The sequence below is a fragment of the Balaenoptera borealis genome (assembly GCF_965194805.1).
Source record: "Balaenoptera borealis genome assembly, chromosome: 4".
Classification (NCBI taxonomy): Eukaryota; Metazoa; Chordata; class Mammalia; order Artiodactyla; family Balaenopteridae; genus Balaenoptera; species Balaenoptera borealis.
Window position 1 is genome coordinate 130,595,941 of NC_138861.1, and position 24,004 is coordinate 130,619,944.

At 37.1% G+C, this 24,004-nt stretch overlaps 1 pseudogene across 1 annotated transcript; it reads right to left on the reverse strand.

Annotated features, from left to right (window-relative positions):
- Nucleotides 1–3,027: 3,027 nt before the first annotated feature.
- Nucleotides 3,028–23,669, reverse strand: LOC309627712 (large ribosomal subunit protein uL22 pseudogene; annotated as a pseudogene). The gene is made up of 2 exons: nt 23,567–23,669; nt 3,028–8,848 (listed from the first exon to the last, which is right to left on the reverse strand). The product of its transcript is annotated as a large ribosomal subunit protein uL22 pseudogene (transcript).
- Between the last annotated feature and the right edge of the window lie 335 nt (nt 23,670–24,004).

Genomic DNA, 24,004 nt, shown 5'->3' on the forward strand with positions numbered 1-24,004 from the left:
GAGCCAAGAAATAAACTCTCACATATATGGTCAAACAATTTTCAACATGGGTGCCAAGACCATTCAATGGGGAAAGGACAGTCTTTTCAACAAATGGTGTTGGGGAAACTGGATATCACATGCAAAACACAATGGACCTTACTTAGATACAAAAATTAACTCAAAATGAATCAAAGACTGAAACATTAGAGCTAACACTAAACGACTCTTAGAAGAAAACATAGAGGAAAATCTACAGAACATAGGATTTGGCAATAATTTCTTGGATATGACATGAAAAGCACAGGCAACAAAAGTAAAAATAGATAAACTGAGCTAAATTTAAAACTTCTGAGCATCAAAGGATATAATCAACAGAGTGAAAGCAGCCTATAGAATGGGAGAAAATATTTGCAAGTCATATTTCTGGTAAGTGGTTAATATCCAGAATATATTTAAAACTCCTACAACTCAACAACAAAAAAAAAACCGACCTGATGAAAAAATAGGCAAAATACTTGAATAAACATTTCTACAAAGAAGACATACAAATGGCCAACAAGCACATGAAAAGATGCTCAACATCACTAATCATTAGGGGAATGCAAATCAAAATCACAGTGAGATGCCACCTCACACCCATGAGGATGTCTACTATTTAAAAAACAAAAACAGAAGATAACAAGTGTTGGTGAGAATGCAAATAAATTGGAACCCTTGTGCACTGTTGGTGGGAATGTAAAATTGCACAGCTACTATAAAAAATAGTACGGTGATTCCTCAAAAAATTAAAAATAGAATTATGTATGATCCAGCAATTCCACTTCTGGGTATATATCCAAAAGAAAGCAAGGTCAGGAAGATATATTTGTATACCCATGTTTATAGCAGCATTATTCACAACAGCCAAAATGTGGAAACAACCCAAGTGTCCGTCGATGGATAAATGTATAAACAAAACGTGGTCATATGTATATACATGGTCATATATATATATATGGTCATATATATGTATATATACCATGGGATATTATTTAGCCTTAAAAAGGAAGGAAATTCTGATACGTGAGCAACATGAATGAACCTTGAGGACATTATGCTAAGTGATATAATCCAGTCACAAAAAGACAAATACTGTATGGTTCCACTTATCTGAGGTACCTAGAGTAGTAAATTCATTGAGACAGAAAGTAGAAAGGTGGTTGCCAGGAGTTAGGGGTAGGAGGGGACGGAGAGCTGTTGGGATATACAGCATTTCAGTTTTGCAAGCCGTGAAGAGTTCTGGAGATTGGTTGCACAACAATGTGGATGAACTTAACACTACTAAACTGCACACCTCAAAATGGTTAAGATAGTAAATGTTATGCTATGTGTATTTGAACACAGTTTTTAATAAAGGAAAAAATGCATTAATAATATCATTTGAACTATACTTTACCTGCATTATTTTATTTTCACCGTATGAGGCAGGTGTTTTTATTATTTTCATTTTATAAATGAAAAAGGGAGGCATAGAGAATATTATGAAACTCAAGTTCACACAGCTAAAAACTGTTAGTTTCTCAAAATTCCAGTGGGTCAGGCTTTTAAGCCCATGCTGTCTTTACTACTCAGCCAAAAGCTATAAATTTATCAGGACAAAACAAAAAAAAGGTGAGGCAGGGGCTTGAGGCGTGAGGTCAGTAATGAAGGAAGCCAAGCAGGTATTTATACTCGTGAACCTAGATTACAGCAACTACAGCAACTGAGTGGAATATTTAGCTACCAGCTTCCTGACAAGAAGGGAGTCAAGGCCAAGAGAAAAATATAAAGTACTACAATCCTCATTACTCAAAAAAGAAAGGAAGCATGCTGGTACGTCAGAAGAGACCAAGATCTTTCTGGCTCTGAACTCTTGGGATGGCGGGGGGAGTAATTTACCACATCAGCCTTTATAGAAGAAACACTGAAGTACATAATGGGTGGTGTCTTCAGTACTGGTGGACATTCTGCATGTAGCCATAGCAAACGATGCCAGCTGATGGCATAATTCAAGTCATAGTTCTATAAAATGATGTGTATGGAAAGCCAAAATAATAACATACAGGTATGGTGTTTTCTGGTGATTTGACTCCATAGGAAAAAGCTTAGGGAATGTATTACTATTCATGTCTCATAAACTACCAGCCCTGAATATCAATTCTATTTGTCAGGCTTTGGACAGGAGCTGTATAGGAAATGGCTCTAAATTGAGATAAATGAGGTAATCTCTGCTGTTGATTGACAAGAGATCCAGTTGCTCTAGACACAGCATATCCACCGTTAGTGGATTTGTTAGGAAAGTTAAGGGGCTCAGCTGCGTTGTCCTACTGTTCAAGTGGACCCCTCCGATTCTGCAGGGAGGTTGGCAACAGATGACTGTACAGCCGGAAAGCAAGAGGATGACTAACTTAACCAATGGGGCCGAAGAACCACTGCTGAGAATCTTTAGAAAATCAGAAAACCAAGAAAAACAGTGTAGACTAGACATGGGTAAATTCTCCATTTCTCCAAGAAGGAAAATGGGGATTTTTAAACCATAAGTTTGAGGCCAGCTCCAGTAAAACTCTAGAGTAATTTAATAAAGGGAGGGAGATTATAAGCACAGGTTTTTATTAAGAACAAGCTTTGTCAAAGTACTACATTATTTTAACTGTTGCTAGACTAATGGTAAAACACTGTGGTCAGGGGATACCCTGTTCATGAATGAATCCCAGCTCTGTCACTCACAAACCGCAGAACCCCAGATGACTTTTTTGTTTTGTTTTTTGGCTGCATTGGGTCTTCACTGCTACGCGGGCTTTCTCTAGTTGCGGCGAGCGGGGGCTACTCGTCATTGCGGTGTGCGGGCTTCTCATTGCGGTGACTTCTGTTGCAGAGCACGGGCTCTAGGCGCGCGGGCTTCAGTAGTTGTGTCATGCGGGCTCAGTAGTTGTGGCTTGTGGGCTCGAGCGCAGGCTCAGTAGCCGTGGTGCACGGGCTTAGTTGCTCCGCGGCATGTGGGATCTTCCCGGACCAGGGATTAAACCCGTGTCCCCTGCATAGGCAGGCGGATTCTTATCCACTGCGTCACCGATGAAGTTCCAGATGACCTTTTTTAACCTGTCTAAGCCTCAGTTTCCTTGATTATAACCTGGGGATTGTAATACCTACTTAACAGTTCTATTGTGAGCAGTAAGCAAAATAATTCATGTAAAGTGTTTAGCATGGTGCCTAACAAAAAGTGGTTGATAAACATGTTATTGTGATTTTCTTCTGTGAAAATAAAAAAGCAAGCATAGGTTTAAAATAATGAGTTTAAGACTCAAAACCTTCCAGAAATGCTTTCATTTTTATTAAAATGCTTTTCTTTGTGCCTATATGTAGGGTAGCTTTCTCTATTTCACAGTCTCCTAAGGTTCATTTTTTTCAAACACAAATGTCATTAAAGGCTTTGACTAACAACAGAACACAAGAAAGATATTGTAGCTGAGCGTTAGAAAGGTCTTAGGGTCCTTCTAGGGGGCTTTTACATTTAAGTTTTAACCTCCCTAATGTTTAGCTGACTTGTCTACAAGTTACTTTTTAATAAGACTAAGATTTTACACAATATATTGCTGAAGGAATAAGGTATGATTCAATTTAATATATGCAATAATGTGTAGTCATAGTAAATGGAGAGATGATAAAGGGTTAGCAGTGGTGGTATAAGTACAGATGCTTTTAGTTACTTTGTTTTGATTAGAAGTATTTTCTAGTTTTTCCTACAATGAGTATATATAAAAACAGGGGAAATATTTTGAATTTTAAGATGTAGAGTGATCAGGAATGTCAAAATCTAAAATTTTCATAATAGGATGAGAACATGCTTGGAATGTATTTGTTTAAATTTTCTAGCCAGTTGAGCTTAGTGGATAGAAACCATAGCCTCCAGCCTTAGGAAAAATTTGTAAACACATTTCAGAATGTCCATTTATTTATTTATCAAGCACACATTATCCCCAGGATATGCCACATGCTGTGTTATATATTAGGAGTAAAATGATAAGTTAGGTAGAGGGTAATTCTGGGTGGCAGAGCCTCTTGCCTTTCCTAGAAAAGAACGAAGCCTAAATTTTCCTAAGGCAGAAGTTCTCAGGTTTGGAGGCACATTAGAATCACCTGAGGAGCTTTACCATCACCAATGCCCAGGCCTCACCTGAAGAGACTCTAGTTTAATTTAAAAGTGACTCAGGTGACTCTAATATGAAGCCACAGCCTGAAGAATGGGTATTGAAACCAACGGTTGAGGGATATGAGGAGGGGCGTGCAGGGATGGAGGGAGGGAAGAGGCTGGGTAGAGGCTGGTCAGTGATGGCAGAAGTGGATGAGGGATGCGGAGGGCATGGGACAGAATGATGCCCAGTGATACCCTAAGAAACTACTGTGCACCTGCTTACAGGTATGCCCTGTGTAAATGTGGATTTTAAATGTTTTACTAAAAAGGAACTGGCCCCTTTAATAAAGGAAAAATCTGTGCCAGCCATCCTGAGACAGGCAGGGAAAACTGCTAGAAGCCTGTGACATAGCTCAATAAAAACAAAATTCCATGTGCATATAAAGAATTTATCGTAAACCCCAGCTCCAGTGGAGAGAAGGCTGTCAAACCTCAGCCAAATGGCACTTGCGGTGGGTCAGGCTAGAAAAGACCAATAATCAGAAACACATCAAAACCGCAGGTGCAGAGAAGGTCACTGGGACAAGTCTCAGCAGTTATTGACAATAAAGCAAAGAACATACAGGGAGACTGACAAACGGATTTCAAGAGGCCTGGCCATAGTCCTAAGGCCATGAAAGCAGACTGTGGGTATCAGCAAGATATAGCAGCAGGTGGCCGGCTTAGGCAGGGGCAGATATTTGGAACCTGAACTACAGACCTCAGAGGGATGAAAGGGAATAAGAAAGGGTGATTATCTCAGGTCGGGGCCTGCATCAGAGGCTGGAATGTGAAGGTGAGCGTGGAGAAGAGAAAAACAGAGACACATTCTTAAAACTAAGATATAAAGAAGGATATGATCACAGAAGTAAGTCAACAACCTATTTGAGAGTGGACTAAAAGTCAGACTATATCAACGGCTATGTATGTGCCAACTTTAAGAGTGACTTGGCGCCCTTCATGAAGGAAGAGTTCAGGGCCCCCAGCCAGGCTCAGCTGGCGGCAGCTTCTGTTAAGTGGCTCCAGCTGCAGGACCTCTAGGGCCTCTTATGAGCGAGCCCCGCCGCTTATCGAGAGACAGACTGGAAATAGATCCAAGGAGAAGGGAGCCATCAGAGGGCCCCCTTCCTAAGGCCTAAGCCTGGAAGAGCCCCTCTCTCCCTCCCGCTGCACATCAGAGAAAGGTGAGTTCTCCTTGGATCTTGCGGGCCCCTGAGCTATTTTTTTCTGTGCTCAACTTGGCTGTCAGAAACGCTGAAAGGGAGTAAACCAGGAATGTTGGGAAGGCGGTTAGCGTGGGGTAAGAATGCCTGCAACATAGGAGAGCGCTACCAGGGAGGACTTTACGCATTCTGTAATGATGCGACTGCAGGCGAGAGCAAAAGAGGTGTGTTTGTTCATTTGTTTGGGGAGGGGAATCACTTTTTTAAGAGAATGAAAGGCAAGACAATTACATTGAAATTTTCATAGTAATGCACATTGTAAATGTTAACAAACGGTTTTAAGCTTAAGTTCCTGGTATATAGTATATGGCTTAATTTCAGTTGTATAACATTGGAAAAGAGGTTTGTCTGAATGCAGAACAATTAAAAATAGAATTAGATTAAGCAGTTACAAATAAGAGCCGGCATTTAGGAAGTTTTGCATTATTATCAATGTATTACTTTATACAAAGCGCTTAAAAGTGTGCCTCTGCGTGCCTGCTGCCACCGCTGCTAGCGCTACTCTATTTAAAAACATAAACATTTAATAGGCAGAATAATGGTTATGAGCCAAACTGATGGAACAAAAATCATGACTTTGCCACTTACAACGAGAGTGACTTTGGATAAGTCACTTAATTTCTGTCCCTTATTTCCATCAGCTGTAACATGGAGATAACAATAGTGCCATAGGGTCATAGGGAAAATTAGGTGAGTTTATATTCATAAAATGCTTACAGCAGTGCCCGGTACGTAGCAGGTACAATATCACAAGTGTTTGCAATTATTATAAGTCTAATTAAATAATATAAAAAATGTTAAATCTCCCTGTAGATCAGTAGTTCCCAAACTTAGCTAAATGTTGGAATCTCCTGGGGCACTTTAAGATGTATGACACCTGGATCCCGCCCCGAGTTATTATATAATGGAAGCTCCCTAGATGATTGTAATGGATAAGTAAGTTTGAGAATCATTAATGTAAATAATGACTCCCTTGCTTTAAGTAATGAGTTTCATTTAATTAAATAGGTCATTTTATAATAAATGAGTCTAATGACAGCTAACCAAACTGCAGATATAAAACCAGCTGAAAAGAATCAGCTTTGTGACCCAATTTGGGAGGTACTTGCACTGAGTTCATAATACTTGTTTTATGTATTACATAATTCTAGTACTATGAGAAACACCGTAAACACCATGAAAAACAATAAATAATTGCCAAATCAATGGAGCAAGGGATCATTTGAGCAGATGCTTTATCAAGGGAGCCACAAGAGGGAAAAGGCATCTGTCCTCAGGATGGTGTATGAACTCATGCAAAGACTGTACTCAGAAGCTTTCATTATTCCTGTGGATTTGTTTATGATGAGGGTAACACAGAATTGCTGATGTTCCCAGGACAGTGCAGCCCACATGCTACTGGTTTAAACAGAGATTTTCCCCCAGGGCCACTTCTGGGGCACTTCTACAAAAATAGTAACTGATACTACATTTTCCAGGAAATGCCAGAGTATCATAGAATGAGAAATCAGTTTTTATTTCAGAGTCTGAGTAGCAGATAGTTCTTTGGGCCGAAGGGAGATTAAAGTGTGTGCGTCGCCTGTTAGAAAGGCAGAATCCGGTGACTGCAGAAAGACCCCAGCCACAAGATCACTGCAGACACGGGAGTATTCAAATTAGAGAGTTTGGGAGCTGTAAAATTCCTGAGGTTGGTAAGCAAGGCAGGCAGCCAGAATTTTGTGCAGTGTTTTGGAAGGAAACAATATTTTCTGAAGAAATTGATTGCATGCTGCTTAAAGACCAAATTTGGAACAATAAACAAAGGCATAAAAGTTCTCTATGATTTGTATCAGGAACTCTGAACTGCATAGGATGTAAGGGAAGAGTCCTTTAGCTGCACTGGTCAAAGGCAATGGCCAGGTTTTGAGTGAAGACACAGAGGCCATCCACACCTACCATATACCCTTCTTGTATAGCCCACGTATGCTTAAATGTGTATAATTCCCATCACAGAATAAATTTACAGTCAGTCTCAGCAAGTCCATGTGACAGGTACCACGGCATAGCACAGCACAACACGACTGATTCAGACTTCCCAGGTGTGAATCCTGGCTCTGCCATGTACTCACTGGGGAAGCTTGGGCAGTTTTTTCATCTGTAAAATAGAGTCCATAAAAGTACCTTCTCTCAAAAAGCTGTTGTGTAGATTAAAAGAATTCATATTTGTAAACCACCTAGAAGAGTGCCTTCACACTGCTATAGAAATGCTTCTGAAATAAGTAAAGCTTCATCAAGCCTCAAATTAGAAATTCCTTTCTGACTTTATTATGTGTAGTCGTGTTCCTGGATCAGGTGTCTGTCTGATAATCAAAGTCCCAGCTCTGGCATTCAGACGTGCAGAAAGTAAGATAAGCCATACTTCTTTTGGAAACGTGTTTTGCTGGGATTATCTCTACCTGAATGAGGACTGTGCTATAACACCCACTTAGAGGGTATCAGGATGACAGACAGGATGCAATTTAAGAATCTGAGGGCATCATTTGTCTATTACTCTCATATCAGGAAATAGGTTGTAAATAAATTTCCTTGGATGTCAAGAATACCAAACAGCGCATGAGATTCAAGCATTCATCCTCAAAACTCTGCCCAGTGTTTGTATTTGTTTGGCTGGTTGGTTGGTTTGCTAGTTTGTTTGTTTGGTTTTTATGTTTATTGTTCAGCTTTTTTACAGTCTGGAGAAGAGACATGAAATCGCAGAAGCCTATGCTTCTCAGATTTTCTGGGGTTGGCAATGCTCAGGGCAGAGGCAGCTCTTTGAATTATGGGTCTCGGCCAGTGTCGGCCACAAGGAAAAATGAATGGCCACACAGTCCTAAGGGGCCAGTATTTCTTTTTTTTAGTTTTATTTGCATTTATTTTTTTGTGGCATTTATTCCCAGGCCATAAGTTTTTTGTTTCTTCTGGGTTATCTTTTTCTTCTGTGCAACCCTCTTTTCTGGTTTAGGAACAATCTGTTCTTTTTCAGTAAGGATCATCTCAATGTGGCAGGGAGAGCTCGTGTATGGGTTGATCCGACCACGAGCTCTGTAAGTCCTGCGTTGCATCTTGGGGATTTTGTTCACCTGGGTACGCTCCATGACCAGAGAATCTACATCTAAGCCCTTAAGTTCAACATTACTCTCTGCATCTTTGAGCATGTGCAGTAAAAATTCAACAGTCTTTTTGGGTCACCGACCCTGCGTCCAGCCCCACTGTTTGGCCTGGGCACACCTACCAACTCGACCACCGTAACAAAGGAATGGCACACATTGCTTCTGTAAAGTGACATCCTTCAGATACTTGGTAGCTTTTCTGCTCTGCATACCCTTAATGGCCTGGGCAGTTTCACGAGTGTTCTTAAAGTGAACATGAAGATTTGAACCTCTTGACTTGCATGATTTTGTGGGGTTTTCTGGGTCAAGTGAATAGCAAACCACTTTTAGAGGTCACCTCAGGCCATTTACCAGAAAAGCAGGGGCTAGTATTTATATATCACATAGAAGCTGAAGCCCAAATTCACTGTATCTGCAGCATGGACTCAAAGAAGCTACCCATTGACATTCTGCCCCCAAAGTGCTCTGGCTAACTGGTTACAAGCCTTATCTTTGATGAGCCAGTGACTCTCTCAGCTGGTTTAGTGACAAAACACTGTTGACCTCAGCCAATTTCTACATGGCATCATCATGGTAAAAGGCTGACTCTACGCAGCTCCTCTGGCCATACCTGCCCAGAGCGGTAAAAAAGGAATGTGTGACAGCACCGTGCATTCTGAGTGGCATAAACAGCTGACACCGTCCCACTTGGGATTTTAAGTTTTCATCCTTTTTAATGTGCGCAAGTGTCATAAGACTTTGACACGTCTCCCAGGATTTCTCGGGATCTTTCCCGAAGAGCATTTGCCCTAGAGCCCTATTGCTCCAGACTGTACCTCCGCTCTCTCCCTCTGCTGTTCTCTTTACAGCTAGACTTGCAAGGTAGATTTGTGTTGAAACACTTAAAAATGAAGATTATATTAATACAGCTCAAAATTTACCTTATTTTGTTCAAAAAAAAAAAAAAGCACAGAGTGAATTGTCGAGTTTGAGCTATGAATGAAGCTTTGGGTAGATTTCAAGGCAACAATGCCAATCGGCCTACTGAGTTTATCCCAAAGTGGACTGAAAGTTTGAGGAATCTGGCTGTGCTACTTAGATTGCCTAACCCATCCCATTAAATATTATTTTCTAGACCCCAAATTTCCCTTTTAGATCATTATCCATTGTCTGTTTTCTCGCCTATGGTAATTACTGGGCTCCTGCACCCCTGGAAGTACAGCAGAAACACGCAACACATTCTTTTTTGTATTATGCTCCTAACCCTGTTTCTAAGTCCCAAGCAAACTCTCATCATCCTAAATTTACACATTCCTATTCTTCCTTAGAGAATGGTATGCATTTCGATTACTAAAATAATATAGTGGAAAAATGTTTGCAATAGAACTTGTTTTTTCTCTTTATTTTTAATTTTTATACAATTTTTAAAGGTTTCACTCCATTTACAGTTATTACAAAATATTGACTGTATCCCCTATGTTGTACAATACATCCTTGTAGCCTATCTTACACCCAATAGTTTAAACCTCCCCCTCCTCCACTCCTATTTTGCCCACCCCGTTCCCCCCAAGGGTAACCACTAGTTTGTTCTCTATATCTGTGAGTCTGCTTCTTTTTTGTTATATTCACTAGTTTGTTGTATTTTTTAGATTCCACATATAAACGATATCATACAGTAGTTGTCTTTTCTGTTTGACTTATTTCACTTAGCATAATACCCTCCAAATTCATCCATTTTGCTGCAAATGGCAAAAATTCATTCTTTTTTATGGATGAATAGTATTCCATTGTGTGTGTGATATATATCACACACACACACACACCGCATCCTCTTTATCCTTTCATCTGTTGATGGACACTTAGGCTGCTTCCACATTTTAACAATTTGTAAATAATGCTGCTATGAACATTGGGGTGCATGTATATTTTTGAATCAGTGTTTTCATTTTTTTTGGACATATATACACAGGAGTAGAATTGCTGGGTCATATGGTAGTTTTATTTACTTATTTATTTATTTTGACACCTTTATTAGAGTATAATTGCTTTACATAGCTGTGTTAGTTTCTGCTGTATAACAAAGTGAATCAGCTATATGTATACATATATCCCCATATCCCCTCCCACTTGTGTCTCCCTCCCACCCTCCCTATCCCACCACTCCAGGTGGTCACAAAGCACTGGGCTGACCTCCCTGTGCTATGTGGCTTCTTCCCAATAGCTATCTATTTTACATTTGGTAGTGTATATATGTCAATGCCACTCTCTCACTTCTTCCCAGCTTCCCCTTCCCCGTGTCCTCAAGTCCATTCTCTAAGTCTGTATCTTTATTCCTGTCCTGCCCCTAGGTTCTTCAGAACATTTTTTTTTTTATTCCATGTATATGTGTTAGCATATGGTATTTATTTTTCTCTTTCTGACTTACTTCACTCTGTATGACAGACTCTAGGTCCATCCATCTCACTACAAATAACTCAATTTTGTTTCTTTATATGGCTGAGTAATATTCCATTGTATATATGTGCCACATCTTTATCCATTCATCTGTCGATGGACACATAGGTTGCTTCCATGTCCTGGTTATTGTAAATAGTGCTGCAATGAACATTGTGGTACATGACTCTTTTTGAATTATAGTTTTCTCAGGGTATATGCCCAGCAGTAGGATTGCGGGGTCATATGGTAGTTCTATTTTTAGCTTTTTAAGGAACCTCCATACTGTTCTCCATAATGGCTGTATCAATTTACATTCCCACCAACAGGGCAAGAGGGTTCCCTTTTCTCCACACCCTCTCCAGCATTTATTGTTTGTAGATTTTTTGATGATGGCCATTCTGAGCAGTGTGAGGTGATACCTCATTGCAGTTTTGATTTGCATTTCTCTAATGATTAGTGATGTTGAGCATTCTTTCATGTGTTTGTTGGCAATCTGTATATCTTCTTTGGAGAAATGTCTATTTAGGCCCTCTGCCCATTTTTGGATTGGATTTTCTGTTTTGTTGATATTGAGCTGCATGTGCTGCTTGTATATTTTGGAGATTAATCCTTTGACAGTTGCTTTGTTTGTAAATATTTTCTCCCATTCTGAGGGTTGTCTTTTAGTCTTGTTTATGGTTTCCTTTGCTGTGCAAAAGCTTTTAAGTTTCATTAGGTCCCATTTGTTTATTTTTGTTTTTATTTCCATTTCTCTAGGAGGTGGGTCAAAAAAGATCTTGCTGTGATTTTTGTCAGAGTGTTCTTCTATGTTTTCCTGTAAGAGTTTTATAGTATCTGGTCTTACATTTAGGTCTTTAATCCATTTTGAGTTTATTTTTGTGTATGGTGTTAGGGAGTGTTCTAATTTCATTCTTTTACATGTAGCTGTCCAGTTTTCCCAGCACCACTTATTGAAGAGGTTGTCTTTTCTTCACTGTATATTCTTGCCTCCTTTATCAAAAATAAGGTGACCATATGTGCATGGGTTTATCTCTGAGCTTTCTATCCTGTTCCATTGATCTATATTTCTGTTTTTGGGACTGTACCATACCGTCTTGATTACTGTAGCTTTGTAGTAGAGTCTGAAGTCCAGGAGCCTGATTCCTCCAGCTCCATTTTTCTTTCTCAAGATTGCGTTGGCTATTCAGGGTCTTTTGTGTTTCCATAGAAATTGTGAAATTTTTTGTTCTACTTCTGTGAAAAATGTCATTGGTAGTTTGATAGGAATTGCATTGAATCTGTAGATTGCTTTGGGTAGTAGAGTCATTTTCACAATATTGATTCCTCCAATCCAAGAACATGGTATATTTCTCCATCTGTTTGTATCATCTTTAATTTCTTTCATCAGTGTCTTATAGTTCTCTGCACACAGGTCTTTTGTCTCCTTAGGTAGGTTTATTCCTAGGTATTTTATTCTTTTTGTTGCAGTGGTAAATGAGAGTGTTTCCTTTATTCCTCTTTCAGATATTTCATCATTAGTGTATAGGAATGCATGAGATTTCTGTGCATTAATTTTATGTCCTGCTATTTTACCAAATTCATTGATTAGCTCTAGTAGTTTTCTGGTAGCATCTTTAGGATTCTCTATGTATAGTATTATATCATCTGCAAACAGTGACAGTTTTACTTCTTCTTTTCTGATTTGGGTTCATTTTACTTCTTTTTCTTCTCTGATTGCTGTGGCTAAAACTTCAAAAGCTATGTTGAATAATTGTGGTGAGAGTGGGCAACCTTGTCTTGTTCCTGATCTTAGTGGAAATGGTTTCAGTTTTTCACCATTGAGAATGATGTTGGCTGTGGGTTTGTCATATATGTCATTATTATGTTGAGGTAAGTTCCCTCTATGCCTACTTTCTGAAGAGTTTTTATCATAAATGGGTGTTGAATTTTGTCAAAAGCTTTTTCTGCACCTATTGAGACTATCATATGGTTTTTATCCTTCAGTTTGTTAATATGGTGTATCACATTGGTTGGTTTGCGTATATTGAAGAATCCTGGCATTCCTGGGATAAACCCCACTTGATCATGGTGTATGATCCTTTTAATGTGTTGCTGGATTCTGTTTGCTACTATTTTTTTGAGGATTTTCACATCTATGTTCATTAGTGATATTGGCCTGTAGTTTTCTTTCTGTGACATCTTTGTCTGGTTTTGGTATCAGGATAATGGTGGCCTCATAGAATGACTTTGAGAGTGTTCCTCCCTCTGCTATATTTTGGAAGAGTTTGAGAAGGATAAGTGTCAGCTCTTCTCTAAATGTTTGATAGAATTAACCTCTGAATCCATCTGGTCCTGGGCTTTTGTTTGTTGGAAGATTTTTAATCACAGTTTCAATTTCAGTGCTTGTGATTGGTCTGTTTATATTTTCTATTTCTTCCTGGTTCAGTCTCGGGAGGTTGTGCTTTTCTAAGAATTTGTCCATTTCTTCCAGGTTGTCCATTTCATTGGCATATAGTGGCTTGTAGTAATCTCTCATGATCCTTTGTATTTCTGCAGTGTCCGTTGTTACTTTTCCTTTTTTATTTATAATTCTGTTGATTTGAGTCTTCTCCCTTTTTTTCTTGATGAGTCTGGCTAATGGTTTATCAATTTTGTTTATCATCTCAAAGAACCAGCTTTTAGTTTTATTCATCTTTGCTATCATTTCCTTCATTTCTTTTTCATTTATTTCTGATCTGATCTTTATGATTTCTTTCCTACTGTTAACTTTGTGGTTTTTTGTTCTTCTTTCTCTAATTGTTTTAGGTGTAAGGTTAGGTTGTTTATGTGAGATTTTTCTTGTTTCTTAAGGTAGGATTGTATTGCTATGAACTTAGAATTAATAGTCTTAGAATTGCTTAAGGTATGATTGTATTGCTATAAACTTAGAACTGATAGTCTTAGAACTGCTTTTGCCGCATCCAATAGGTTTTGGGCCATTGTGTTTTCATTGTCATTTGTTTCTAGGTATTTTTTGATTTCCTCTTTGATTTCTTCAGTGATCTCTTGGTTATTTAGTAGTGTATTGTTTAGCCTCCATGTGTTTGTATTTTTTACAGTGTTTTTCCTGTAATTGATATCTAGTCTCATAGTGTTGTGGTCAGAATTGGTACTTGATACGATTTCAATTTTCTTAAATTTACCAAGGCTTGATTTGTGACCCAAGATATGATCTAGTCTGGAGAATGTTAATGAGCACTTGAGAAGAAAGTGTATTCTGTTTTTTGGATGGAATGTCCTATAAATATCAATTAAGTCCATCTTGTTTAATGTGTCATTTAAAGCTTGTGTTTCCTTATTTATTTTCATTTTGGATGATCTGTCCATTGGTGAAAGTGGGGTGCATTGAATCTGTAGATTACTTTGAGTAGTATGGCCATTTTGACAATATTAATTCTTCCAATCCAAGAGCACAGATGTCTTTCCATTTCTATGAATCATCTTCAGTTTCCTTTATTGATGTTTTGTAGTTTTCAGCATATAATTCTTTTACCCCCTTGGTCAGGATTATTCCTAAGTATTTTATTTTTTTGCATGCGGTTTTTAAAGGGATTATTTTTTTTACATTCCCTTTCTGGTATTTTATTGTGAGTGTAAAGAAATGCAACTGATTTCTGTATGTTAATCTTATATCCTGCTACCTTGCTGAATTCACTTATCAGTTCTAATAGTTTTTGTGTTGAGTCTTTGGAGTTTTCTATATGTAGTATCATGTCATCTGCATATAATGACAATTTTACTTCTTCCCTTCCAATTTGGATACCTTTTATTTCTTGTCTGATGACTGTGACTAGGACTTCCAATACCATATTGAATAGAGGTGGTGAGAGTGGGCATTCTTGTCTTGTTCCAGATTTTAGCAGAAAGGCTTTCAGCTTTTCACCTTTGAGTATTATATTGGCTTGTCATAAATAGCTTTTATTATATTGAGTTATGTTCCCTCTCTATCCACTTTGGTAATAGTTTTTATCTTGAAAGGATGTTGAATTTTTGCAAATGCTTTTTCTGCATCTGTTGAGATGATCATGTGGATTTTGTCTCTTCTTTTGTTGATACGGTGCATCACATTGATTGATTTGCTTATGTTGAACCATCCTCATGACCCTGGGATGAATCTAACTTGGTCGTGGTGTATCATCTTTTTATGTATTGTTGGATTCAGTTTGCTAATATTTTGTTGAGAATTTTTGCATCTATATTCATCAAAGATATTGGCCTATAATTACCTTTTTGGTAGTATCTTTGTCTGGTTTTGGTATCAGTGTCTTGGTGGCTTCAAAGAATGTCTTTGAGAGTGTTCCCCTCCTCTTCAATCATTTGGAAGAGTTTGAGAAGGATCGGTATAAATTCTTCTTTGTTTGGTAGAATTTCCTTTGAAGCCATTGGGTCCTGGACTTTTCTTTGTAAGGAGTTTTTTAAATTACAGATTCTATTTCACTTCAGGTCATTGGTCTGTTCATATCTATTTCTTCTTGATTCAGTTTTGGTGGGCTGTATGTTTCTAGAAACTTGTTCATTTTTTCCAGGTTGTCAAATTTGTTGAATAGCTGTTCATAGTATTCTCTTATGGATTTTGGTATTTCTGCAGTATCAGTTATTATTTCTCCTTTTGCATTTCTTATTTTGTTTATTTGAGTCCTCTCTCTTTTCTTCTTGGTGAGCCTGGCCAGAGGTTTGTCAATCTTGTTTACCCTTTCAAAGAACCAGTTCTTGATTATATTGATTTTTACTATTTTTAATCTCTATCTTATTTATTTCCTCTCTGATCTTTATTATCCTTCCTTCTGCTGACTTTAGGTTTTGTGTGTTCTTCTTTTTCTAATTATTTAGGTGGTAGGTTAGGTTGTTTATTTGAGATTTTTCTTATTTTTTGAGGAAGGCCTGTATTACTATGAACTTCCTTCTAAGAACTTCTTTTGCTGCATCCCTATATTTTGTATGGTTGTGTTTACATTGTCATTTGTCTCAAGGTATTTTTTAAATTTCCTCTGATTTCTTTGTTGATGCATTGGTTTTTCAGTAATCCCTTTTTTCTTGTTTCTTTTTCTGTGGTTGATTTCTAGTTTCATGCCTTTGTGGTCAGAAAAGATGCTTGAAATAATTTCTATATTCTTAAATTTGTTGAGGCTTGTTCTGTGCCCTAGCATGTGGTCAGTCCTAGAGAATGTTCCATATGCACTTGAAAAGAATGTGTATTCTGGTTTTTTTGGATGTAATGTCCTGAAAATATCAATTAAACCTAACTATCTATTATATCATTTAGGATCCCTATTACCTTACTGATTTTCTATCTAAAAGATCTGTCCATTGATATGAGTGAAGTGTTAATGTCTTCTAGTATTTTTTTATCCCATCCATTTCTCCCTTTATGTCTGTTAGTATTTGTTTTATGCATTTGGGTGCTCCTATATTGGGTGCATATATATTGGCAATTGTAATATCCTCTTCTTGTATTGATTCTTTTATCATTATATAGTGTCCTTCTTTATGTTTCTTTACAGACGTTGTTTTAAAGTCTATTTTGTCTGATGTGAGTACTGTGACCCCCTCTTTCTTTTCATTTCCATTTGCATGAAATACCTTTTTCCATCCACTCACTTTCAGTCTATGTGTGTCCTTTGCCCTAAAGTGGGTCTCTTACAGGCAGCATATTGTAGACTCTTTTTTTTAATCCAATCTGCCACTCTTTGCCTTTGGATTGAAGCATTTAGCCCATTATCATGTAAGGTAATTTTATTGATACATATGTGTGTATTACCATTTTAAACCTTTTTTCCACTTTAAATTGTATTTCTTTCTTGCTCCTTTCTTTTTCTTTTTGTTCTTCCTTTTGTGGTTTGATGATTTTCTTTTTATTATGCCCTTGTTCTCTTCTTTTTGGTTTTTGTGAATCTATTGTATGTTCCTGACTTGCAGTTACCCTGTTTTTCAAGTATGTTAACCCTTTCCTGTATCTATTTGCTTTAGACTGATAGTCATATGGGTTCAAACACATTCTAAAAAAAAAAATCTACATTTTCTTACTTCTTCCCCCACACTTTATGATTTTGATGACCTCTTTTACATCTTCATGTTTATCCTTTTCCTATTCATTGTGGTTATCATCACTTTCACAAAAATTTTTTTTTATTTTTTAAAAAATCTGTATACTGGCTTATTTAAGTGATTTACTTTCCAATTGTGGTTTTCCTCTTTCCTATGGATTCTTCTTTTTCATTTAGAGAAGACCTTTCAATATTTCTTTTAGGATAGATTTAGTATCGCTGTATTCTTTTAGTTTTTGCTTGCTTCCTGAGAAATCCTTTATCTCTCCTTCTATTCTAAATGATAATGGTGCTGGGTAGAGAATTCTAGGTTGCAGATTTTTCCCTTTCGGGACTTTGAATATATCTTGCAACTCCCTTCTACCTGCAATATTTCTGTAGAGAAATTAGCTGATAGCCTTATGGGGGTTTCCTTGTAATTAATTTTTTGTTTTTTCTCTTGCTGCCACTAGAATCCTCTCTAACTTCTGTCATTTAAATTATAATATGTCTTGGTGTAGGTCTCTTTGGGTTCATCTTGATTGGGACCCTCTATGTTTTCTGTTCCCTTTTGTAGGTTTGGGAAGTTTTCAGCCATAATTTCTTCAAATACATTTTCATTCTCTTTTTCTCTCTCTTCTCCTTCTGGAATCCCTATTATGCATAGATTGGCACATGTTATATTACCCCATATGTCTCTTATATTGCTTTAATTTTTTTTCATTTGTCATTCTGTCTGCTGTTCTGATTGTGTGCTTACCATTATTCTATCTTACAGATTATTATTTGTTCTTCTGCATTATCCAATATGCTATTTATTGCCTTTAGCTCAGCTTTTGTCTTGGCAAATGAGTTTCCTAATTTTTCTTAGTTTCTAATTCCCTTTTACAGTAATCTGCATTTGTTTTTTTTAAATTTTAAAAATTTTTAAATTTTTTTGTTTTTTATTTTTTAAGGCCTAAAAATTTAATTTATGCACTTTCTAGTGGAAAATTTACGGAAAAAGAAATACTTATCAATTCAGCTAGAAGAAGATATCCAAAAATATTAAAAGTGGTTTAGTGTAAAATCTTCAAAAATATTTCAAAACTACAAAAAAATTTCAATAAACCCATAAGCCCATATTTTCTATACTGTTTTCTTGTTGGTTTTTAATTTTTATTTTATATTGGAGTGTAGTTGATTAACAATGTTGTGTTAGTTTCAGGTGTACAACAAAGTGATCCAGTTATACATATATCCATTCTTTTTCAAGTTCTTTTCCCATTTAGGTTATTACACGTTATACAGCAGAGTTCCCTGTGCTATACATTAGGTCCTTGATGGTTATATATTTCAAATATAGCAGTGTGTACATGTCAATCCCAAACTCTCATTCAAACACTCCCTCTCCACTCTTCCCCCTGGTAATCATAAGTTCACACTCTAAGTCTGTGAGTCAGTTTCTGTTTTATGTAAGTTCATTTGTATCATTTTTTTTAGATTCTGCATATAAGCAATATGATATGATATTTGTCTTTCTCCATCTGACTTACTTCACTTAGTATGACAATCTCTAGGTCTATCCATGTCACTGCAAATGGCATTATTTCATTCTTTTTAAAGGCTGAGTAATATTCCATGGTATATATGTACCACATCATCTTTATTAATTCATCTGTCGATGGACATTTAGATTACTTCCACATCTTGGCTCTTGTAAACAGAGCTGCAATGAACATTGGGGTGCATGTATCCTTTCAAACTATGTTTTTCTCTAGATGTATGCCCAGGAGTGGGATTGCAGGATCATATGGTAGCTCTGCTTTTGGTTTTTTAAGGAACCTTCATGCTGTTCTCCATAGTGGCTGTACCAGTTTGCATTCCCACCAACAGTGTAAGAGGGTTCCGTTTTCTCCACACCCTCTCCAGCATTTATTATTTGTACTTTTTATGATGGCCATTCTGACTGGTGTGAGATGATACCTCATTGCAGTTTTGATTTGCATTTCTCTAATAATTAGTGGTGTAGAGCATCTTTTCATGTGCTTTTTGCCATCTGTATGTCTTCTTTGAAGAACTGTATATTTAGATCTTCTGCCCATTTTTTGATTGGTTTTTTTTTTGATATTGAGCTACATGAACAATTTGTATATTTTGGAGATTAATCCATTGTCAGTCACACAGTTTGCAAATATTTTCTTCCATTCTGTGGGTTGTCTTTTTGGTTTGTTTATGGGTTTCCTTTGCTGTGCAAAAGCTTTTAAGTTTAATTAAGTCCCATTTGTTTAACTTTGTTTTTATTATCATTTCTCCAGGAGGCGGATCCAAAAGGATATTGCTGCAATTTACATCAAAAAGTGTTCTGCATATGTTTTCCTTTAAGAGTTTTATAGTATTCAATCTTACACTTAGGTCTTTAATCCATTTTGAGTTTATTTTTGTGTATGGTGTTAGGGAGTGTTCTAATTTCATTCTTTCACATTTAGCTGTTCCATTTTCCCAGCACCATTTATTGAAGAGACTGTCTTTTCTCCACTGTACATTCTTGCCTTCTTTGTCGTACATTAAGTGACCATAGGTGTGTTGGCTTATATTTGGGCTTTCTATCCTGTTCCATTGATCTATATTTCTGTTTTTGTGCCAGTACCATATGGTTTTGATAACTGTAGCTCTGTAGTATAGTTGGAAGTCAGGGAACCTGATTCCTCCAACTCTTTTTTGTTTTTTCTAAGATTGCTTTGGTTATTCAGGATCTTTTGTGTCTCCATACAAATTTTAAGATTTTTTGTTCTGATTCTGTGGAAAATGCCATTGGTGTTTTGATAGGGACTGCACTGACTCTGTAGATTGCCTTGGGGAATATAGTCATTTTGACAATATCGATTCTTCCAATCCAAGAACACGGAATAGCTTTCCATCTTTTTGTGTCATCTTCCACTTCTTTCATCAGTGTTTTAAAGTTTTTGGAGTACAGGTCTTTTGCCTCCTTAGGTAGGTTTATTCCTAGGTATCCTTTTTGATGTGATGTTAAATGGGGTTGTTTCTTTAATTTCTCTTTTTGATCTTTCCTTGTTAGCGTATAGAAAAGAACAGATTTCTGTGCATTTATTTTGTATCCTGCAAATTTACCAAATTTTTTATTAACTCTAGTAGTTTTCTGGTAGAAATGTTAGGATTTTCTAGGTATAGTATCATATAATCTGCAAATAGTGACAGTTTTACCACTTCTTTTCCAATTTGATTTCCCTTAATTTCTTTTTCTTCTCTGATTGCCCTGGCTAGGACTTCCAAAACTATGTTGAATAAAAGGGGTGACAATAGACATCCTTGCCTTGTTCTGATCCTCGAGGGAATGCTTTAAGCTTTTCACCATTGAGAATGATGTTAGCTGTGGGTTTGTCCTATACAGACTTTATTATGTTGAGGTAAGTTCCCTCTATGCCCACTTCCTGGAGAGGTTTTATCATAAATGGGTGTTGAATTTTGTCAAAAGGTTTTTCTGCATTTATTGAGATGATCGTATGTTCTTTATTTTTCAATTTGTTAATATGGTGTATCATATTGATTGATTTGTGGATATTGAAAAATCCTTGCATCCCTGGGATAAACCCCACTTGATCATGGTGTGTGATCCTTTTAATGTATTGTTGGACTCAGTTTGCTAGTATTTTGTTGAGGATTTTTGTGTACATATTCATCAGTGATATTGGCCTGTAATTTTCTTTTTTTGTGGTATCTTTATCTGGTTTTGGTATCAGGGTGATGGTGGCCTCATAGAATGAGTTTGGGAGTGTTCCTTTCTCGTCAATGTTTTGGAAGAGTTTCAGAAGGATAGGTGTTAACTCTTCACTAAATATTTCATAGAATTTGCCTGTGAAGCCATCTGGTCCTGGACTTTTGTTTGTTGGAAGTTTTAAAATCACAGTTTCAATTTCACTGCTTGGGATTGGCCTGTTAATATTTTCTCTTTCTTTCTGGTTCAAACTTAGGAGATTGTACCTTTCTAAGAATTTGCCCATTTTTTCTAGGTTGTCCATTTTATTGGCATAAAGTTGCTAGTAGTAGTCTCTTATGATTTTTTGTATTTCTGTGGTGTCCTTTGTAACTTCTCCTTTTTTATTTCTAATTTTATTGATTTGAGCCCTATCCCTCTTTTTCTTGATGAGTCTGGCTAAATGTTTATCAATTATGTTTATCTTTTCAAAGAACCAGTTTTTAGTTTCATTTATCTCTCAGATTGTTTTTGTAGCCTCTATTTCATTTATTTCTGCTCTGATCTTTACTGTTTCTTTCCTTTTACTAACTTTGGGGTTTTTGTTGTTGTTGTTGTTCTTCTTCTTCTTTCTCTAGTTGCTTTAAGTGTAGGTGTAGGTTGTATGTATGAGATATTTTGTTTCCTGAGGTAAGATTGTATTGCTATAAACTTCCCCCTTAGGACTGCTTTTGCCACAACCTATAGTTTTTGGATCATTGTGCTTTTGTTTTCATTTGTCTCTAGGTGTTTTTTGATTTCCTCTCTGATTTCTTCAGTGATCCACTGATTGTTTAGTGGCATATTGTTTTACCTCCATGTGTTTGTGTTTTTTACAGTTTTTTTTTCTTGTAGTTGATTTCTAATCTCATAACCTTGTGGCCAGAAAAGATGCTTGATATGATTTCATATTTCTTTAATTTACCAGGGATCACTTTATGGCCCATCATGTGATCAATCCTGGAGAATGTTCCATGTGTACTTGAGAAGAATGTGTATTCTTTTGCTTTTGGATAGAATGCTCTATAAATAACAATTAAGTCTATCTGGTCTAATGTGTCATTTATGGCCTGTTTTTCCTTGTTGATTTTATGTGGATGATCTGTCCATTGATGAAAGGGGGTTTTTAAAGTCCCCCACAATTACTGTGTTACTGTCAATGTCTCCTTTTATGGGTCTTAGCACTTGCCTTATATATTGGTGTGCTCCTATGCTGGGTACATATATATTTACAGTTGTTGTATCTTCTTCTTGGATTGAGCCTTTGATTATTCTGTAGTGTCCTTCTTTGTTTCTTGTAACAGTCTTTATTTTAATTCTAGTTTTGTCTGATATGATTATTGCTACTCCAGCTTTCTTTTGATTTCCATTTGCATGGAATACCATTTTCCATCTCCTCACTTTTAGTCTTTGACCCTAGATTTGAAGTGGGTCTCTTGCAGACAGCATATATATGGGTCTTGTTTTGGTAACCATTCCACCAGTCTAGGACTTTTGGTTGAAGCATTTAATCCATTTATGTTTAAGATGCTTATCGATATGTATTTCTTATTGCCATTTTCTTAATTGTTTTGAATTTGTTTTTGTAGGTCTTTTTTCTTCCCTTCCTCTTTTGTTCTCTTCTCTTGTGATCTGATGAGTAACTTTAGCATTTTGTCTGGACTTTTTCTTTTGTGTGTGTGTATCTATTGTAGATTTTCAGTTTAGCCTTACCATGAGGTTTTGATATAGCAGTCTATATATAAACAAGATTGTTTTAAGTTGCTAGTCTTTTAATTTCAAATGCACTTCCAATGTCCTGAATTTGTACTCTCCTCTTCTCACAGTTGCTGGTTTTGATATCATATTTGTGTTCAGATGTTTTCCTACCTTTACTTTATATTTGCCTTTATTGGTGAGCTTTTCCATTCATAATTTTCTTGTTCCTTAGTGACCTTTTCTTTTCTGCTTAGAGAAGTTCCTTTAGCCTTTGTTCTAGATCTGGTCTGGTGGTGCTGAATTCTCTTAGCTTTTACTTGTCGGTAAAGCTTTTAATTTATCTGTCAAATCTGAATGAGAGCCTTGCTGGGTAGAATATTCTTGGTTAAAGGTTCTTCTCTTTCATTACTTTAAATATATCATGCTACTCCCTTCTGGCCTGCAGAGTTTCTGCTGAGGAATCAGCTGATAACCTTATGGGAGTTCCCTTGTATGTTATTTGTTGCTTTTCCCTTATTGCTGTTAATAGTTTGTCTTTCATTTTTGTCAATTTGATTACTATGTGTCTTGGCATGTTCCTCCTTGGATTTATCTTGCCTGGGACTCTCTGCACTTCCTGGACTGGGGTGATTGTTTCCTTTTCCACTTTAGGGAAGCTTTCAACTATTATCTCTTCAAATAGTGTTCCAGGTCTTTCTCTCTCTTCTTCTTCTGGGGCCCATATAATGTGAATGCTGGTGCATTTAATATTTTCCCACAGGTCTCTCAGACTGTCTTCATTTCTTTTGATTCTTTTTCTTTATTCTGTTCCACAGCAGTGATTTCCACCATTCTGTCTTCCAGCTCACTTATTCGTTTTTATGCCTCAGTTATTATCCTATTGAGTCCTTCTGGTGTAATTTTTTCATTTCGGTTGTTTTATTTTTCATTTCTGTTTGTTTGTTCTTTAGTTCTTCTAGGTCTTTGTTAAACATTTCTTGTATGTTCTCGATCTGTGCCTCCATTATTTTTCCCAGATTTGAATCATCTTTACTATCATTATTCTGAATTTTGTTTTGGTTATATTGCCTATCTCCACTTCACTTAGCTGTTCTGGAGTTTTATCTTGTTCCTTCATCTGGGACATATTCCTCTGCCATCTCATCTTGTCTAACTTTCTGTGATTGCGTTTTCCATTCCGCAGTCTGAAGCATTGTATTTCTTCTTGCTTCTGCTGTCTGCTCCCTGGTGAATGAGGCTAAGAGGCTTGTCCAGCATTCCTGGTGGGATGGACTGGTCCTGCCCACTGGTGGCTGGAGCTGGGTCTTGTCCCTCTGTTGGGCAGGGCCGTGTCAGTGGGTGTGTTTATCAGGCAGCTGTGTGCTCAGGAAGACTTTAAGCATCCTGTCTGCTGATGATGTGGAGCTGTGTTCCCACCCTGTTAGCTGTTTAGCCTGAGGCATCTCAGCACTGGAGCCTACAGACTGTTGGTTGGGACTAGGTCTTGTTGAGAAACTGGCAGCCTCAAGAGGGCTCACTCCAATTAGTACTTCCCAGAAGTACTGCTGCCAGTGTCCTTATCCCTGCAGTGAGCCACAGCTGCCCCCCTCCTC